The sequence below is a fragment of the Buteo buteo genome, chromosome 12 (assembly GCF_964188355.1).
Source record: "Buteo buteo chromosome 12, bButBut1.hap1.1, whole genome shotgun sequence".
Classification (NCBI taxonomy): domain Eukaryota; kingdom Metazoa; phylum Chordata; class Aves; order Accipitriformes; family Accipitridae; genus Buteo; species Buteo buteo.
Genome location: NC_134182.1, coordinates 32,974,788 through 32,984,856, shown reverse-complemented (window position 1 = coordinate 32,984,856; position 10,069 = coordinate 32,974,788).

Here is a 10,069-nt window from a genome sequence, read left to right as displayed (position 1 = left end):
AACACCTTTTCTTTTTTTCTTGTTATAGGATGTTGCCATACTCTACCAAATGAAAAAGACCAGTCCCTACCCACATTCTTCCCATAGGATATTCCTCCCATGCTTAGTTATTCTGGAGTGGGGGTGGGGGCTGGTTTGGGGTGTTTGTTGGCATTATAGAATTGTAAAAATGTCCTGGTTTACTAATATTAAATGTCAGTCAAAATGTTCTTTAATTTTGGTTGTTCTTTATGAAGGAAACAACAACCTGCTTTCTGTGGAGCAGAAAGATGCTTTAAATTCCAAATATTGTAAGACTCCACAGAATTAATCCAGGAGATAAACCAACAAATTCTTCTGAAGACATTATTGTTACTATAGAAACGTGCCTAAATCCAGAACTTCGTAGTGAGGTAAAAGGGGGAATTTACTCCATTAATCATTTTTACTTTCCTGTCACTACTTGGTCGATGGGGGCCCTGGTAACCACAGTGCAGAGACTCATAGAAGTATAAAAAGCATCTCCTGCCCTCTCCAGAAAAAGCAGACCAACAGAGACGCAAGTTGTTCTTTAGAGCTGGGGTTGAGGGGGCCTTTCCTTCAGCCACCAGGTTGTGTGTTACAGAATCTAACACCGAAAACGGTCTTACCTCCCACCAAAAGACAGCTACAACTTTGTAGTTATTTCCTCAAGGTTAAAAATGTCAGCCTGAACCCCTTGTGAACGTGCAATGCTGTCACAGCCCTGACTTCTTGCATCCTCAGGCCAAAAGAGGCATTTTTTTTGTATCTGATGTTTCTTTATGCAGTTCTTCGTTAACTGGTGGGTTGCACTGCTGCAGGAGGTCACTGGGGCAAGTACTGCAGTATGAATTTTAAAAGTGGATGGACAATGCTATTGCTAGAGTTTTATCTAATATAGGAGCGCAGGTAAAGCTGTAACTAAATCCCAGGCTTCAGAGAGTAGGGATGCTTTCCTCTGCCACTCCACCGCTGCTCTCTTTTAGGTTTTAATAGCATTGCACATATGCTTCCACCTTGCCCATTGTCATTTTCCCAAGAGCCATCAAAGGCAGTCCTCTATGTAGACAAAACACTTCCAGGAGCCAGAGCTGGTCTGTTATTTCCCTTAGGTACCATTTCAGTGATTTTGTTACAAAACAATAGGTTATGAGCCAGGTTGTTGGCCAAACAGAACACAGAAAGGCAGATTGAGGACGTGCCCGGGGTGGCACGGAGACCTGCAACGTTTTTGCTTCTGTCTCTCCACAGCAGCTTCCAGGAGCAGGGTCACGCCGGGATGAAGATCGGTGGCGTTGGCCCCCATGGCACCCCTTGCTGGGAGCAAAGGCTGGCTTGCTGCGGTGAGAGCCATGCTCTCTGGCAAGTACCTTCATGTGGCTGGAGTTTGTTGGATTTAGAAGTCAGGGAGGAGCTAGGAGCACCCAAAAACGTGCCCGTTGAACTCCCCATTAAACTTTTTACATGCTCCCTGCAAAATAAAGACAGAAAATCTTGTGTGAAGGCAGGAAAGGACCTTTACGTACAGCTCCTTGGGCCTGAGCTAGAAAGGAGAGGGCAGTTGCAATGGCCATTTCCAACCTGGGGATCTCCCAGCTTTTCCAAGCCCCCAGGCTGATCACCCAGCCACATCCCCACACTCATGACTTCAGAGATAGAAACACACCAGCATGTGTCCTGGAAGGTACCTGCACGGGGCTCCATCCAGCCACGTCCTCAGCCTGGCCGTGTGGGAGAGCCACCACGGAGCGGCTCAGTCGAGGCACGTCACCACCGCCGGGGTCACCAGCGCAACGCCGGGCAGCGCGCCGGTCCAGAGGGAGGGAAACTGGGCTGCTGGCTCCTCTCAGCACGGCACGAAGAAGGTAAAATTATGTAAAATTATGCAAAAGCTGACATGATTTCAACCGTAGTTAAGCTCTCTTGGAAAAAGCCTTTACACGGTTTAATAAAGATTAAACCAGTAGACTGCTTGAGAAACTATTGTCATAGCTACAGAAGTTAATACAGAATACTTTACTGAGATATTTCAAGAACACCAATTTAAAAATACAGTTGGCAGGATGATTTAAGTTCCCTGTGGATATTCAGTAGACTTTCTAAGGAGATCTGCCAGGGAGAAAACCCATTAACTTTTTTATCAGACTCTCTAGGAATCTCCCATAAATTGATTAACATCCAAACCGGAAAGTATGTGATTTTGCCTCTGAGAAGGAGCTTATTTCTAGCACTCCCCTGTCTCTAGTCCTAAAATCTCTTTAGAAACTTATGGTCCTTTCTAGAAAAAGGTATTAAAAATTAGATTTCTGCCAATTTCATAATTAATAGTCAAGTAACCAGGCTCACATACTTGCCTCATTCTTCTGTGTTTAATAAATACATATTCTAATATTTATAACTTTCCGATAATAATTTTTCTTGATGGCACATAGGTATATTGATTTTTATATGAATAAAAAAAAAGAAAGTGCTACCAAGTTATAACGTCTGAAATAATGAAGATGAAAACTGAAAAAAGGAATACATTCATTTTCTTCGTGGGTGGTTTCTTGAAAATTACATTTCATGCAAAGTTAAAACTTAAGCCTTCTCATTTGAATATTTTTAGACTTCTGGATTACAGAGATCATTAATACAGATTTTTTTGTTGTTGTTTCCATGCAGAGAGCTATGTACTGTAGTCAATGTTCCTCTCAGGCTCTTTGTTGACAAAATAAATAAACTACCTCTTAAAGTCTTTCACTGTGAGGAATTTCCTCAGCCCTTTACTCACTTCACAACAGTTCTTTGCACTTATTTGATTTGGCAGCATTCTTTAAAAAAATGGGAGTAATGGAGCTGAATACTGTATTGCCGTATCAGCCTCAGAAATTCTCTGGCCTTCTGCATGCTTTAGCCCAGCAGTCAGACCAGTCCACATCACAATACAATTCCAGTAACAGCTCAAGTCCGGCACAGAGTAACCCACACGGAGGTACAAGCACTGTTTTCTTCCCCCTGTAGCAGCCTGGAAAGGATTAAAAGGAGTCCACTCCCTCCTCTTGCCCAAATTGCCAATTAGGCACAGCTGCTCTAAAAGGGAGCTCTGGAGGCACAAGTGGTAGGTGAAGGTTGCTCTGGAGAGCCAGCAGCGAGGGAGAGAGGAGCTGCTCGGAGAGGTCTGAGGGAAGGCTGTTGAACGTGGAAGGTAGGAAAGCAGTCTTGGAGAAGGGCGAAAAATGAGAAGGGTTCACGTGAGATCGGCATGTAGGAAATAAATGTAACAGAACTCACTGCAGGCTCTCATGGGAGGGGCAAGTGATCTTATTTTAAGCCAAACTGATCTTGCTTACCTGTGTTCTCTCATATATGTATGTGTTGCTTATGTTTTCACCCCTGCGTGTGGTAAGCAGTGAGAGGGTTGCACAAGTAACGGGTGGCCAGGAGTAATGGTGTGCAACATGGAGGACAAGGGATGCAGGCTGTCTGCTCTTCCGTCTTTCTTGTCACCCACCTACGATTGGGAGATCAATTATCCTGGGCCACAGCAAAGTACTTCTTTTGTTCTCAGTGGCATAGGGACGCTGATGTGCACGTCTGATATTGTGAGTGGAGTCTCAAGGCTGGGACTTTGTGGTGTGCCTCTGTCCTGGTTTTGGCTGGGATAGAGTTACTTTTCTCCCTAGAGGCTGGTACAGTGCTATGTTTTGGATTCAGTATGAAAAGAATGTTGATAACACACTGATGTTTTCAGTTCTTGCCAAGTGGCATTTAGGCAAAGTCAAGGATTTTTCAGCTTCTCATGCCCAGCCAGCAAGAAAGCTGGAGGGGCACAAGAAGTTGGGAGGGGACACAGCCAGGACAGCTGACCCAACTGGCCAAAGGGATATTCCATACCATGTGACGTCACATCCAGTATATAAACTGGGGGGAGTGGGGCTGGGAAAGATCACTGCTCAGGAACTCAGGTCATCAGTTGGTGGGTGGTGAGTAATTGCATTGTGCATCACTTGTTTTGTATATTCCAATTCTTTTATTATTATTGTCATTTTATTATTGTTATTATTTTCTTCCTTTCTGTCCGATTAAACTGTTTTTATCTCAATCCATGAGTTTGGGGTTTTTTTTCCCAATTCTCTCCCACTGGGTGGAGGGGAAGCGAGCGAGCGGCTGCGTGGTGCTTAGCTGCTGGCTGGGGTTTCACCATGACAGCCTCATCCCAACAAAAAGGAGGTCCAGAGCTTCAGCCAAGTGGCATGAAGATGGCAGAATGAACTGATCGCAGCTCTTGAGACTGCTGTTCTCTGGCAGCAGATTGCCTGCCTAAACTTGTACTTTGGCTCTTTGAGGCCTAGTGAGGAAGTTCTTGATCCATGTAAATGTCTTTGGATGGAGTCGTGGGTCTCTCCTAGGGCTGCCAAACCCAACAGAGCTGCAGCTTCCAGAGGTCCAGCCGCATGAAATTCCCATGCACTCTTTCTCTGGTATCTGCCAGTGTCTTGTGGTGCTAAGTTGTGGCCTCTTATTTAGGGCTAGGTGGTGGGATGATGGGTGTCTGTGCCCCAGACAACCTGGGGGAGATGGAGCCCTAAAGAGCCCTTTTTGGGGGGCTTCTGCAAGTGGCTAAGGGAAAAGTGAGATGCCTGCACTTGTGCTAGGTAGGACAGTGGGTGAAGGCTCCTGCAGGAGGTGCAGTGTGACCACACGTGGGGGGTTTCAGCTCCGAGTCCCTCCTCAGAAGCAGCAGAATCGTGTTTTGGGAAGCTGTCAGTTGCTGACCTAGTGACAGCTGGTGGGTATAGAACAGTTAATTACTGGTGTGGGTCCTTCAGCCTGCCCTCGCATATGATCTCTTCCTCTTGGTTTGGTCTCGTAGTCCAGAGCAACTCTCTACCCCATCTCCTCCCAAAACTTTGTAGTGGGCACGTTGTGGTTCGGGGCGGGGGGAAGGAACTGTGGTTTCCTTGCCCTAGTTTGCCTGTTTAAAATGTACTAAACAAACTTTGCTTCTTGGGGTTTTGAGTATTAGGAACACAATGGTGAAAGGTTGGATGTGAAAAGAGATGACTTGCAGCAATTATCAGCTGGAACTGATGCTTTGTTATGAATCCCTGTTTCCTATGCAATATTATTATTGCAAGGTGCCTGCACTAATTGTAATTGCAACTTAAAGATATTAAATTTAAAAATGATCAGAATAAACAATTTCTCAAACTGCCTTTTAGAGAAATATTACATTATTTGTTTTATAGGTTTTTTTTTAATAAGGAGATTTAAAAAAATTAATCATAGAGTGAAGTCTTGTTTTCACCAGGGAGGCTATTTTTTATCAGAAAGACAATTGTGCTTCTGGAAGTGTTAGGCTGTGAAATTTCTAGAAAGTGTTTGCATGGATCCCAGAGACTTAAACTCATCTGTTGGGTCATGGCTTATGTTGTGTAAAGCATTATGGTTTGCTTTTTTCTTTTCTCTTTCATAAAGCTCTAATAATGGTCCAGGTTACAAAAAATTGCACAGACCTAGGAACAAAGATGTAATTGATTCTCTCGTGATGGAGAAACAAATCATAACAAGATAAGTGATATCTTTCTTACTTCCCTACCCTTGCCATCTAGTACTTTGTGAGTATTGTACAAATTGATTTAAGCAAAGTATCTTGTTGGCTAGCTTGGAGAACGCCAACTGCTCTTGTCAAGTTAGTTAGTACTCTATCATTTTATGTTAGTGATACCAGAGATAAATAAAGGAGACGTGTCTGCTAGTAAAGAACATGTCTTCTCTTGGTCTAAGTGAGTTTATAGACAATAAGCCAAAAACTGAGGGAACTGGAGGGAAGAACTAAGTTGTACCCGGCTGGGCTGTGTAAGACCCGGAGGTTCAGGCCCCCCTTCCAGCAGTTACACCGCCCTTGCATAGCAGGAAGCAATGGAGTGAAACTTTTGAAATAGTGTGAATAAAAGAATTGGTCTGATGAGGTTTGAGGGAGACAACTGCGTATACTGGGGCAGTAAGGGATGCTTATTCTTGCCTGAATGTATGTTTCAGGGGGAAAAAAAGATTGTGCCTGAGACAGGTGTGGGTAGCGTACATGGTCAATCGTATGTTGAAGCTGAGGGCGTATTCAAGGCTTTGCCTGCTTTTTGTATGTATGATCTCCACAATCCTTCACTTTTGTTAAACTGTTTTGCTAGTCAGGCAGATTTTTGAATAGTCTGTCTGACCACAGGCAGTACACTCTTCTTTTGAGATTTAGACTAGAGGTGGCTAGATCTTCATGGCCTTACGTTGCACGGTCTGTTGGCCCAGAATGCCTGCGGATGAGGATTCTGGACGTGCAGAGGACCTCAGTCAGCCCCTGGTGTTCTGGGGCAAAATGAAGACAAAGCCGTCCTTGGAATTGCATCCCAATGATTACCTGTAGAAGAAGCTTTTATCTGCCTCTCCCCCCTGTTTACTGAGGTGCATGCAAAACATTATTTATGAGTGGTGCACAACTCTATTAGAAGCTGTTGTCAGTGTAAGTAAATTGGCATGCACTCCCTCTTCTACCCAAAGAGGTAATAAGGAACTACAGAACAGAGTGCATGATAGAGATTTGTATTAAGATTTGCCTTTGAGATTTGTGTCAAATGCTTCAGCAATGGTCTTAAGCTTGATTTAATTCCCTAAATGTGTTAACAACTAACAACCACCGAGTTTGTTTTCTAATGCAACTCATTTAATGCACACTATAAAATACAGTAAGGATTGAATTACATGGGTATGCGATTATGCTTGCAAAAATGTATTGCAATGAGCTTTTCAATTTATAGGCAGGAAATGAAGCTCTGCAATTATGTGACAACATAAAATCAGAGCAGTGAAATTGGAATTTAGTCCCTTCTTTTTCTAGGTCTCCTGTCAGCAAACGTGACCTTAGCCCATTCTCCCTTCCATTTAGCTTCAAAAAGATTTCTCATGAGAATCCAGTGAGAAACTGCTGATTTAGAGACTTCTGAAGAGTGCATCATAGCCCAGAGTGTGCAGGGGTATCTGGCTCCAGCACTAGTGAGCAACAGGGTAATGCCCCATGCTACCTCAGCTCCTTCAGTCAAATGTAAACGTAAAGTCTTCTAGGACACAAGCACATATTTTAATTACAGTAAAGCTCTCCTTTTAAGCTGGCTTTGGAATCTGCCCTGTTGTGAGGTGTGGTCGTGCTGTAAGATATACTTGTGACGGGGGAAAGGACAAACCCTACAACCCTCCCTGTCCCACACTAGCCAAGGCTTCAAATTGTAAGTCACAGAGGGTGAATATGTCGAACCTTCTATGCTGCTTAATTATGAAGGTGGGGTTTTCAAAATACAGTACTGATACAAAGAAGCCATGATAATACCAGTTTCATATAACCCTTTTTAATGAAATAATTTATAGAAAGTAAGGCTAGAAGAAAACCAAATTGATACTTAATGAGTAAGGGTTTAATTCTTATTTTGGAGAAAGCACATTTAATAAGAATTGTACCTACAGTATAATGTGCTCTTCATAACAGCAATACTCTCTAAAGTATAGTTTCCTTTAAAGAATAACAGTTAGCTTTATGTTTCCATGGAATATACTCTGGATTTATTGCATCTGTAGGAACACTTACCATCAAAGGGTACGAGCTTCAGAGTAGAAAAAGCAGTGTCTGAATACTCTCACTAGGAATTCTTCTTTGTCTCAAATAATCCGTGGTTACCTTTGTGATCATCTAACTGGGAACAGAGACTGGAAGACAGAGGGAACAAATGGAACGTTTGTTGGTGAGGGTTGAGTGAGGCTGGAGGTCCAGCCTGCACGAGGCTGGAAAGGGGCTGCTGAAGGAAAGGCTGGGCTGCCAGAGGAACTATTCCCTGAAAATGTCTGCATCTGGGCTACAGCTGGGGATTTTATGCCAAAACTGTTAGGCATATGCTGAGAAATACCAATAATGAATCTAGGACAGGGATTTCTCATGGAAAGTACAGAAACTCAGTTAATTGCTTGCAAAAGCACAACCCCTAGCTCTTCATTTTAAAGCAGCCCTTATGAAGAGATACTTTTACTGACCTCTCCCCTCTGAAGCTGACGTACTTCAGGCACACTTAAAACATCTTTAGAGAGCTCTATGTGACCACTGATTATTAACTGGTTTCTTCTACAGAATTGCAGTACCGAAACATTAAGTGGACCAATGCTGATTCCTATTTTCAGTTACATAGTTTTTTATATGAAATTTCTTTGTACTTGTATAATTGTTCTCAGTAATATGAGAATAGAGAGTATTTGTGGTCCAAACAGTTAATCTTGATTAAGCTGGAAGGGGAAGTCACTCATCATACACATAATGCATAACTGAGCTATATAAGCTATTGAATCAGTTATTTCTAACACATACATTCTGTGCTATACTACTGCTAGCGTTATGGTTTACCTGGTTTAATAGGAGGAATATATTAACAATTTTTTAACTGTCTTAACAAGAACTATAAATATCCAATTTTTTTCTCATCATGTTCATAGAACCTATAACTAGTTGTTACTAGACTATAAGTATTCATTGTGTTAACAAGAAGTAGGATATGTATCTTTGTAGTACGGAATACTGAATATTGAAGTATAGATGTTTAATGTGGAAAACAGAAATTGCATAACCTGTGTTAGTAAAGAGGGACCTTCCAGATGTCTTGAACTGTATTGCAAGTGAGAACAGACTGCAGGTCTCCCCTTGCTTACTCTAAAGTCCTGCTTGTTTCCCCTTTGTATGAGAGGATTTGATATTCATAGAGGAAAAGTGGGCCCGAGAGAGTAATGTATATCGGACTAACGTGGGCAGGTTATTGTTGGAGCTTTTACTCCTATCCAGAGTGAGAAGGAAGAATAACATAAAGCTGTTAATAAGGCTTGCTTTGGCATGTGATCTCTGTGTTCAACATTGACTGCAGATGCTCTAGGTTTCTGTTATCCCTGTCGAGGGAACCATTTGAGCCCTAACCCATTCTATTTCAAAGTGTCTGTTTGGGTAAGCTGCATTTGATCTTTAGTTTGGTTGGAAACTAAATGTTGTTGCTGTGTCTTACAAGGTGCGGTATGAAGTCAGTGAGATCTCTGCACTAGCAAATGCTGATCTGATGGAACTGCAAATTTAAGAGATCTGTCTTGTACAGCTATGAAAGCTTTCAAAAAAGCTCAATAAAGGGAACCTCTCTAAGCAGTCTGCTTTTATTTTCCTGGGCATACTGGTTTCTTGGATTGCCCTTTCTTTCTGTGCTTCAAGAAAAGCAGGAGGTTAAATTGCCAGACCTCCTTGATGTCACTTTAATTTTTTTTTTCTCGCTCCTGAAGACAGATAATCTATAGAAAAGTATTCTGAAAGCCCTTTGAAGCCTGTTGAATGAGTCAGAGCTGAATTATCTTCTCAACAATCTCAGAAGATATGCCTGACTTCAAATCCCAGCAATTTTATCTATCTGTCACTGGGTAAGCTTACTGGGGGCTGCAACACCCTCAGCCAGCTCAGGACTCCAGATAGCATCCAAAGTGTGAGGATGGAGTACTGAGCTCTTCCCTACATCCTTTTTCTGAATGATGAAGTCCTCAATAGGCAGTAGGAGATGTATACACAAAAAAGGATCTGACTTGATTTTCTGAACTTCCTATCTTGGGAAAAGATATATTAGATATCTATAAATGCCTGAATCTTTTGGAAATAGTGTAAACATGCCTTGTAACTGATTGAGCTTTCCCAAAGACTACTTAAGACCTAAACAAGCTCAAATATTAACTCTTACGTAACTGCAGTACCTGCCTAAACTCTCCTCCATATTTGTGCATCTTCTGTTTAATAAAAAGAGTAGACAAACACTTTAATACTAAAATACAGATTGATTCTGTATTCTAACAGTTTTTTTAAAAACAAAATTAATAATTGAGCAGCTAGGAATTAGTAAAGCAAAGTTTCAAATTTTTTTATTTATTTTTAAGCTAATGTGCCTTGAAAATAAAAACTTGGATGCAATCTTTCTAGCTCCAAAGTGATGATATTTGAGCTTCCAGTTCAGGCCAGGATAGTGAAAACCTATGTGGT